The 11,432-nt window shown below is 35.7% G+C and overlaps 1 long non-coding RNA gene across 1 annotated transcript; it reads left to right on the forward strand.

Moving 5' to 3' along the window:
* Positions 1–8,764: 8,764 nt before the first annotated feature.
* LOC122317442 lies at positions 8,765–11,060 on the forward strand. Its single transcript, XR_006244474.1, has 2 exons — positions 8,765–9,127; positions 10,583–11,060. It is a non-coding gene; the product is annotated as an uncharacterized LOC122317442 (long non-coding RNA).
* The last annotated feature ends 372 nt before the right edge of the window (positions 11,061–11,432 follow it).

The raw sequence follows: 11,432 nt of genomic DNA on the forward strand, positions 1-11,432 counted from the left end.
ATATGTAATGGTTTAAGATTAAAAAAGTAAATGTATAAAGAAAAGAAATTTGCTAAGAAAAAATTAGGTACATTTTGTGAATAGTTTGGTTATGCTCCATTATTAGCTCATTCTAGAAGACATAAAAAGGAAAAAATAATTTATAAGAATTATTCTAATAAGAAACCAAAATATAAAAGACCTTCTAAAAAGAAAAAAGATAAACAAATAAATAATAAACTTATAAAAATACAAAAAAGTATATTAACAAGAAAAAACAAATTGTTTGTTATAAATGTGGGAAAATTGGACATTACAAGTCAAATTGTAAGGTCAAACAACAGATTAATGAATTAGATATACTTGAAATATTAAAAGAAAAATTATTAAATATTTTTATAACACCTTCAAGTGAAGAAGAAGAAAGCTCTTCGAACAAGAAATTTATCAATTAAAAGAATTAAGTCTCTCAAAACAATCTTATGATAATGAATCGGAAGAAGATAATGTACATATTTGTAATTGTTTAGATAAAAATAATTGTATTTGTAACAAAACCATTAATGTTCTTTCAAAACATGAGGATATTATATTAGAATAAATTGATAAAATTAATGATCCACAAAAAAGAAAATATTATTTAGTAAAATTAAAGGATACTTTTACAAATCACACTACTTCAGTACTATCACCATATAATTTTTTAGAAATAGTAAACAGATTTAAAATAGAAACACAAAAAGTCACATTACAAGACCTACTTGAACAAGAAATTAATAAAATAAAACAAGAAGTCAGAAATTTGAAAGCTTCTAATATTAAACGTGAAGTTTCAAATGAATAATTTTTACAAAAAATTATATTATTAAAAATAGACAAAAACATTAATATTCCTAAAAAATAACAAAGAGAAAGTTCATCAATAATTATTAATGATGAGACTGATAACTTTATTAATATCCATGATTAAATAAATTTTTAAAAAATAGTATACTGAAGTAACAGTCCCTATTGATCAAGAATTTTCTTTTAAAACAATTACCCTATTAGACACATGAGCAGATTTAAACTACATACAAGAAGGATTAATAACTTCCAAATATTTAAAAAAAACAAAAGAAACATTATCTCAAGCCAATATAGAACAAAATTAAATATAAATGATAAATTATCTAATATACACATTTGTAATAGTGTAATTTTCTTTAAAACAAACATTCATTTTATTAAAAAAAAAATATTAACATCAAAGTAATATTGAAAAATCCATTTCTTATCTTACTTTACCCTTTCTTTGTAACAGAAGAAAAAATTTTTACTAAAATATGGGTAAGAAATTCAATTTAAGTTTTTATTTCCCCTCGTATCAAAAGAAATTGGCTCCTTATAAGAACTTTCATTAACTAAAGAAATTGATTTAAAAAAATTAAAAGAAAAGAAAAACAAATAAATTTCTTGAAACAAGAATTAAAATGTAAAAGAATTGAATAATAATTAAAAGATCCATTATTAATCCAAAAAATTAATTACTTTAAAACTATAATTAAAAAGAAAGTATGCTCCAATTTGCCTTATGTTTTATGGAATATAAAACAACATATAGTTGAATTGCCTTATGAAAAAAAAAAAATTCTGAAAAAATATTTATTCTAAAGTTAGACCAATCCAAATAAACAATAAATTATTAGAATTTTGTAAAAAAGAAATTAATGATTTATTAACAAAATGAGTAATTAGGAAAAGTAAATCATCATGAGGTTGTGCTGCTTTTTATGTCAAAAGGCAAGCTGAATTAGAATGAAGAGTTCCTCGATTAGTTATTAACTATAAACCATTAAATAAAGTATTACAATGGAGATATCTGATTCCTAATAAGGAAGATTTATTATCGTGACTTTATAATGTTATTGTATTTTCAAAATTTCATATGGAAAATGGATTTTGGCAAATCCAAATTGCTGAAAATGATCGATGTAAAATGGCATTCACAGTCCTATTTAGATATTATGAATGGAATGTTATGTCATTTGAATTAAAAAATACTCATAGTGAATTTCAAAATATTATGAATAAAATATTTACTCATTTTTCTCACTTTTCAATAGTTTTTATAGGTGATGTATTATTCTTTTCCTCATTTACTAAACAATGCTGGAAACATTCAAATACCTTTGTTCAAATTATTAAACAAAATAAATTAGTTGTTTCATCACCTAAAATAAAATTAGATTTATTGGACATTACATCTATTAAAAAACTATTACAGCAATTAATAGAGCAATAGAATTTGCTAATAAATTTTTGGATGAAATAAAAAACAAGCAACAATTACAAATATTTCCAAGATGTCTTAATTATGTTGTAGATTTTTATTAATCTCTCAAGTCATTATGTAAACAATTATTAAAAAGATTAAAAAAGAATCCACCCCCATGGATAGAAAAGCATACAAATATTATAAAACAAATAGTCTCATTTTAAAAAATTACCATGCATAGAACTCTCATCTCCTCATACTTGTAAAATTGTTGAAATAGATGCCTCTAATCTTGGTTATGAATGAATTATGCACCATCTGTACTCCCGCATTCTTCCCCCCCTAAGAAATATGGAGGCTCACTGGAATTGTCATCACAGGGACCATCCTTCCAGGAGCAACCTCAGGTAGCAGGTGACCAGAAGGGTGTTTTTGGGAAGTCCCATACAGTGACTGAGGATGAGGCCACGAATCAAGATACTACAGCTGTTTTCCCGGAGCCAATCACAGTCCATCACTTTGTAGGGCAGAGAAAGCAGGATAGGAACATGTTTGTGATATCCCCATTTTACATGTATTTTTATTGAGTGATTTTATTTAAATTATTATAATTAGTGGTTTTCTTATTTTAAATTAAAGGTGATTTTCGCAGTATTATTTTATAATTTTTAAGTTGTGAAATTATTTTAACATGCTTTCGTGTTATTTATTATTGTTTTGTATTTAAATTACTTTTTAAATTAAATTAGTTATTTTTGGGCTTTAGAATTATTGTGTTTTTAGATTTTATTATTTTATTTTATTTATTCATTGTGTTTGAATTATTTTATTTAATTTACTATTTTGAAAATTATTTTCATTAGATCAGTTTCTTGACCTAAGTTGTGAGGGTTAGACTTCATTTCTTTCCATTCATTTTTCCTTTTTCTTTTTCTCTTCTTTTTCTCCTCTCTTCCCCTGCTTTTCCTCCTCGCGCGCGACGTCCCCCACCCTCTCCCCCCATTGTTTTTTTGTCCTCCCCTAGCGCCGCCGTGTACCACACTACCCCTCCCATTCTCTTCCCCTCCAGCTAGTGAACATTCCCCTCGATTTTCAGGCTACCCCGTGCAGCCGTTAGTAGCCACGCACGGCTGGAAGCCGCGGCATCCTTTTCTTCCAGCTCCGTCATGCACTACCCATTGCCATCGCAGTTGCTTCCATTCTCTTCCCCACCCACCAGCGACCTCACCCTTCTATTTTCAGCCCCCAAACGCTGTCGTTAGCCACCACGAGCTCCACCAAACTGTACGGTTTTGTGCTCCCCGTGCAGCCGTGCCTCCACCGTTGGCCACCACATCATCACTGGCATCCCAGCTACCTAACCCACCCAAACCCAGGTCTGACCCGTCACCGGTGAAGCTCAACCGAACCTGTCTCTGATTTGGCCTTTTTGGACTTCCACCGCCATTTGTGCCACCACCCATGGCCAACTGCCACTTCCATTATTTTCACCGACATCTCTAAGCCATACCCTACCTTTCCCTAGTCTTTGTTTGCCTCGTTGAAATTAGAGTATTTTGTGACCCACGGCCATATTGCATTTTGCACTATGACATTGCCTTTCCACCACCTTTTGTAACTCAATAATCTTCCAAAAATTGTTATATAACATAGTAAGTATTTTCCAAATTTCCTTTAAGATTTAAATACATTTTTTCTTTAACAATACATTGTGATTTGGTTGGTTGTGCCAGACTGAGTCCAAGGAGTTGAGGGTCAGTTGGATTGGAGGATGGAGATATTTGTGTGATTGGTTGATGTTGGAATTTGTTGGTTATTAGTTATTGGTTTCGTGTCATACATTGCATAATGCAAGCATGTTCATGTTTGTAAAATGAAAACTGAGTTTTCGCATAATTGCATGCATGATCATGTGTTGGAAATGGAAACTAGATTTTCATATGATAAATGATTTTGGGTATGTTTAAAATGAACGGATTGAACGGCTTGAGTTAGAGGTACTATAGGGAAGGTAGTAAGCAGAGACGGGGGTAGAGTTCTGCCTACAATTCCCGCCCACGATGCACGAGTAGGGATGGTGGTAAGCAGGGATGGTGGTAGAGTCTCGCCTATGGTTCCCGCTTACAGTGCTATGATGGTTTGGTTAATGGGCCATTTTTTAGAAAAATGACGGTTGTTTTTAACGGACAGGTAATGTTTTGAGCCAAAATGGGATTTTAGTGTGCGTGGAAAATATGGACTTTCGTACCTCATGCATATTGCATCATATTCATGCATATTGTTGTTGCTTAATGTATTTTTATCTTGTGGACTATTTGGATTATTACTTATCTACGGTACCGTATTTGGTACTGTAGATTTTGGTGCAGGTGAAGAGGTTGAGCATGAGGATGTGGCTCTGCTGGAAGAGTGATCGGGGAACACTCTCTTGTGGGCTGTGACTTATTTCTCGATTTTAGTTATTATTTTTTGTTTGTATTATATTTTTAGTGGTTATTTTAATATTTTTAGTATGCTTGTTTTTAAGCGAGTTTATATTTAAACAAATTCTGGTACTTAGTCGATTGACTTTAATTATTTGCTGCGTTGTTTTGTTGTACACATGTACACATACTTGACACTTGGCAGTGGGATGCATGACCCATGTTGTCATCATCCCGACGCCTCAATTGCCACGTATCCGTACGTGGGAGTTGGGGGCATCACAGTGTTGGCGGAATATGACTACTATCCAATGAGCTTGTACGAGGATCCCCAGAATCACGGCACCCATGTTGAACCAAAAAAAGGGTTCCTGCCTCTCTCAGCAAGTCCAAAGTCATAGGTAAGCAACACAAGACAAGCCTTGCATTTTTCTATGACAGATAGTGACATGCTAGTTGACAATAGCATTCTCATAAAGTTTATTTTCCCAAACAAGTAAACTAGCCCACAACCAACACCTCCCATTAGTGACTTTCGAGCCACTCCACTAGCAACTACTACAGGCACCAAATGGAAAAGGAAAGCCAAGGAACCGTCCCTCACTCTCTCAAATATAACCAATCTCCCAATTGCCCCTACCCAGCTTTCCAAGACAAAAAGTTCAGCTTCTGGTATATAAACCAAGTCTAGTTCTAAAGGCCTTAAGAAACAAAAAACTATGGTCATACCTACAAGGAGCTCAACTTAGGTACCTAAGGTGGAGGCTACTCAGCAGCCCCACCTAGCCAAATGAATTGCATAAGCTGGAATTGTCGGGGGCTTGGGAACCCCGAACAATTCATGAACTTCTCCTGTTGGTGAAGTCCAAGATCCCACACCTGGTTTTCCTCATTGAGACCAAGTGCTCTAATAACAAAATGGAGAAAATTCATGTGAAACTGGGTTTTGAAAACTGTTTTAATGTAAAAAAAATAGGAGAAGAAGTGGTGGTCTGGCCCTTTTGTGGAATTCCATTATGGTTCTAAAACATCTTGGATTTGATTAACATTGGGTGGATTTGATAAGGAGGTGTGTAGAGACAGTCTCAAACTCCATTCTCATTAATGGAGACTCACAAGACAACTTCCACTCCACACGAGGTCTTAGGCAAGGGGATCCCCTATCCCCTTACCTGTTCATATTGTGCACCAAGGTCTTGAGCTGCATGCTCAACAAAGCTGAGCAGTCTAAGATCATCACTAGTTTATCCATTAGAAAGAATAAACTCTCTATTAACCATGTATTCTTTGCAAATGATAGTATACTCTTTTGCAAAGCCAATTCAATTGAATGGAGCAACCTATACTACCTTTTGGAATCCTATGAGGCTACATATGGCCAGAGATTAAACAAGGAGAAGACTTTAATCTTTTTCAGCACCAAAACCAAATAGGAAACCAAAGAGATTATCACCAATATTGCAGGGATACGGGGTACCACTTCTTATGAAAAATACCTAGGCCTTCCTATTTTAATGGAAGATCTCGAGCTCACTCTTTCAAGAGCATCCTACACAAGGTGCAAGCAAGGATCTCAAACTGGAAAAACAAGTTCCTCTCCCTAGCAGGTAAAGAAGTACTCATTAAAGCCATCATTCAGGCCATACTAGCTTATAGCATGGGCATTTTCAAGCTACCCAGACATCTAGTTTATGAAATTAACAAAATGGTGAGGAACTTCTGGTGGGGTTAGCTATCTCAGGAGCACAAGATACATTGGATGAACTAGAACCAAATGAAAAGGGTTAAAAATCAGGGTGGTCTCAACCTAAGGGATTTTGCCAATTTCAACCTACCCTATTAGCTAAACAAGGGTGGAGATTAGTCTATAATTCTAACTCATTAGCTGCACAAGTGCTCAAGGATAAGTATTATCCTAACAAGGCCTTCCTTACTGCAAAACTAGGTCATAATACCTCATATCTGTGGCAAAGTTTCCTAGCTACAAGATCTTTGCTCTTGGAGGGGATAATTTGGAGGATGGGAGATGGTGAGACAACTGAGATATGGAAGGATACATGGCTTCCCAAGCATAATACTTTCAAGCCTCAGGACTCAATCAGATTTCTACAAGTGGATTCAAAAGTCTCGATCCTCATAGACAAGACCTCACACCAATGGAAAAGGGACTTGGTTCCCTCTATGTTCACCAAGGAAGAAAAAAAATTGATCCTGAAAATACCCCCCTAGCCCTTTTCCCAAGCCTAACAAGCTATATTGGAGATGCACCTCATAAGGCCATTTCAGTCCCAAGTCAACCTACCATCTCCTCACAGAACTGGATAACTAGAAAAGGGGGCAATCCTCAAACCTTAGATCCTAACAGGCACCATGGACCAGACTCTGGAATTTAAACATTCCCAATGCCACAAAAACTTTACTCTGGAGAGCCTGCCTCAATGCTTTACCAACCCGAGCCAATTTATCAAATAGGAAGGTGATAGAGGATCCAACATGTCCAATATGCAAATAGGTTCTAGAGACCACTAAACATGCCCTTTGGGATTTCCCTTTCGCAAGGGCTATATGGGCACTGAGCAGTAGGAAACTACAGAAGGCACGCATCCCCCTCACTTTGCAGAGATCGTTGAAAGTTTTGCTGAGTCCTTAGGTCTAGAAGAGATGCTAACTTTTGCCATCACCTCATGGTACATGTGGTCCAGCAATCCCAACAACTAGTAGAAGATCTCCTACAACTCAACCTGCAAAAGAGGCCTAAGTCAACTAGCCAGCATCAGAACTCACGCTGGGAAGCTCCCCCTCAAGGCAAAAGTTAAGTTGAATTAGGATGCATCAATTGATAAAGCCTCATGTAAGGTGGGAGTGAGTGCAATTATTTAAGATTGGGAGGGCCATATGCTAACAACCCTTAGAATGAAGCATGATTTGTTTCTAGATCCACTCATGGCATAAGCTTTTGCAGCTCTTCAGGCAGCCATCTTCTACAAGTCCTCAGGCTATTAGGAGATCGTTTTGGAAGGAAACCCCTTACAAGTAGTCTCAAGACTCACCTCAAAGTCAGATGGCCTCACTTATGTAGGCCAGCTCATTGGAGATAATAGAGACACTCCCAACTCATTTACCTCATGGTTAGCAAGGCATACTATTAGAGCAAATAATGAAATTGCTCATGCCTTAAGCAAGGATGCTCTTAGCATCAGTGGTTGTACCACAACTTTTACTTCTAATCTACTTTGTATTTAAACTATGATTTAATGATATTAATACAAGACCCCTTTCAAAAAAATAAAAAAGTACAATACCAGATAAATATTTAAATCGGTACATGAAGACCACTGCTACGTACCCATGGGATAGCCCTATCTTATCTTTTGTTGGCAGCAAACATCCTTTTTTTTTTCTTTCCTATTTTTAGAGTATATGCCGGTATGTGGGCATGGAAAGCTATCTTACGTGCTCCAATTGTAGCATATCATTATTACTTTACATAAATATTTTAATTATAAAAAATAATTATAAAAAAGTTGTGGTGTATCATTGATCTCTGGATAGAATCTTGTTTACCTAAAGAAAAAGTCTACCCAGCCTTCTGTCCACGGATCGCACACCACATTCCTGATGTGGCGAACCCGGTCCTTCACCCACATCGCGGTTCCGTCCCACTTCTCTCAGACTTCCCTGGCTTGAGTTTCTCTCACTCAGCTCCTTACTTCTCCCTCTTTCTCATAACCAAGAAAACAAGCAAACGACATCTTCTCCCAAATCTCCCGAATGCAGATGCCTACCCCAGCCAGTGTTACACACCATTTCGCACAGAACAGAACAGACGAAAAGGAGTAAGGGATGAAGTCATGAAGTCGACACTTAGGGTTCAGACAGAGAACTAATGAATTGAGTAGGATCTTTACATGGGCTGGGTTTGAAACACGGGCCAAGCATCAACAGATTCTGGATTCTTGTCGTGGGCCTTGAATGAGCCTATCGGATGATACTTTAATTTTTCCTTCCTTTCTTTTGTATTCTATTAGCCTGAGGGCAATTCAGTCTTTTTACATTTTTAGTATATCTAGAGCAATAACCGAATGAGGAATGATCTAGAAGATAAGAACCTTTTGTTATTTCTGTTTTTCATGGAGGAGCTCCCCTCGAAGAGAGCGTATCAGTTTCTATGAATTTTACAAGAACATTTCAATACAGTTGTGCTATTTTCTCTATTACACTAGTTAGATCCATTACAGCCAGCACCCCAGCAACAAATCACTCCCCCTCAACCCAGCCCCTTCATGTATCTCACCCATGAAACCTTAGAAGATTTCGTCCTCACCTCTCACCCCAGCCCCTTCCCGTTTCTCAACCACGACCCTCGATCTCGCTCTCAAAATCCATGCGGTGTGTTTAGCCTCTTTTGCAAACTCCAGATGTTGAACACCAACGCTCACTCCATACAGATCTGCCTCCTCACATCACGGTAACACACATTAGGCATTTTTTCCAAAATAAATTACACGAATTGGAGAGGGTTTACTTTTATGTGACTATGTAGGCTGAGTATCGCTTCTTTTCCTTTTTTTTTTTCGGGTTTTTATGGTTGTTGAAAAAGGGGGGGAAATTTGGCGGTAAGATTTGTTGGAGCTTGGATTCATGGTTATTTAGATGTGGAAACTGGAAAAGGTTTACCTTTAGTGAAGTCTGTCAATATATAGTCTGTGATACACCATGTGGGTTGTTTGGTAGCTAAGAAACTAAGGGAAAATTCTGGTTACGGCAGGATGGAGTATATTAATATTTTAATAAGTGAAGCCTAATTAACGATCGAAAGAGGGCTGTTTAGATTATCACCATCATCAATAACATTATCATTTGCATGTCGTGAATGGAAAATATTTAATTTTAAGGTGGCCTAGATGTCTCTCTTCCTTTTGTTGGTTTATTTGTTAGGCGAGAAATGAGGAAAATTTTGGTGATCGGAGATTTAGAGCTTAAATTATATGTTGAACAAATGTAGGAGTTGATGAAAAGTTCACATTTTAGAGGTTGGTGTAATTGTTTGGTCTGAAGAGTTAGACTAATCTTTGGGTGTTTTGTTTGGATGCTTTGGAAGTGATGATATATTTTCTCAATTTTGTAATTTAAATTTAATGACGGCTTCAAAGAGTTTGGTATAGTAAGATCTCTACATTTTTCAAGAGTGTGCATGTGTTTTGGTATCTTGTAAATGGACTTTAAAACTCCGAGTCGTGACTTTAAAACTCTACATTTTTCGTTTATATTCTTTTCATTGCATTTTTATTAGTAAGTTTGCTCTGTGAAGAAGGGGGGAGGTGTTTTGGTGTGGATGTTTTCAGGTTACTTATTGATTGCTGCAGAAAATGCCAATTTTTTGGTGCTGATATATTGGCTTGAGTGTTCAGTTATAAGCATAAGGATAAATTTTTAACCTTTATATTTACCTTGTTCTTACCTTCTGGCCGACATCTCGTCAAAGGGTGGTTCTTTTCTATTTGTTTGATACTTGTTTCGTTCTTTATATTGTTGGATACTGCTGCATGATCCACGGCCTACTCAATTAATTGAGGCAATATAAAAAATAGCAAAACAGGACCGTGAAATTACTTCAATTTTCAGAATGATTCATCACCCTCCCTTGATAAGAGACTTCATAATTGTTGCAACTTATTTTTAAAATGTTAGATTCCATAGCATATACTGACAAGCAGCATGTAGCAAGAATGATTAAGAATGAGGGTTCAATTCATTCCCATTCATGCTAGAAGATGAGAAAAGGGGGAGGGGTGAATGAAAGAAGAATCAAAAAATAAAATTTTAGATATACAGAATTTTCCTTATTTCGACTACCATGAAATTCTACTTCATTAATTTGTTAAACATATCAATTTACCTCTTCTCATACTATAATATATAGGATGTCATGGATTCTCTGATGAGGGGAAGGACTGTTCTTGTCATAGCACATAGGCTTTCAATAGTCAAAAGTGCACAGTGTTGCTGTTATATTACGAGGCCAGGATGGAACTTACACTGCATTAGTGAGGAGAAATTACAGGCCCCAAGTACTGCACTGTAGTTTAAAATTGTAGATAAAACTACAGGCAGTGGGAATGAATCAAAATAATAGGTGAGGTCAAGTTGATTGAAATTCCAATGCCGGCTTCTCCTGCATGCTTATTGTGTAGATCGCAAAGATGAAGTTCTTGGTCTCAATTTGTGTTAGCTTGAAATGTAAATAGATTGTTCGGATCATAACATGTATGCTATATGCTGTATGCGAAGAATTATGGCTACTTATTAATCTAAACCCATATACACCATCACCTATTTACACAGGATAGGTGGTTATTTAAATGGCGAAAGATTTACAAATAAATTCCTATATTTAATCATGTTTGAGATAATTTTCTTATGACTGAGTTTGCATTTGGAAAGATTTCTCCCATCCCAAATACTTGCAAATGGCAATTTGTCTGGTCTAAGACAGCAAATGCAAACTGGCAAGCCGAAGTTACCACCAGTTAGTAACATCACTGCAGAATACAATTTTGCAGCGGAAAACTTCTTTCATCATACAACTATATAAATATCTAAATAGTTTTTTTCTTTTTAAACTATGCTTTTATAATTTATTCAATAATTGGTCGAGACAAAGACATGAATTAGCAACTCCACTGATGCAAATAAAATCACAAGGCACTTGCCTGCTGGTTATAACTTATTAGTATTGGAATCTAGCACCTACAATTATTGCTCATAAAAAG

This window comes from Carya illinoinensis, chromosome 7 (genome assembly GCF_018687715.1).
Source record: "Carya illinoinensis cultivar Pawnee chromosome 7, C.illinoinensisPawnee_v1, whole genome shotgun sequence".
NCBI classification, from domain to species: Eukaryota; Viridiplantae; Streptophyta; class Magnoliopsida; order Fagales; family Juglandaceae; genus Carya; species Carya illinoinensis.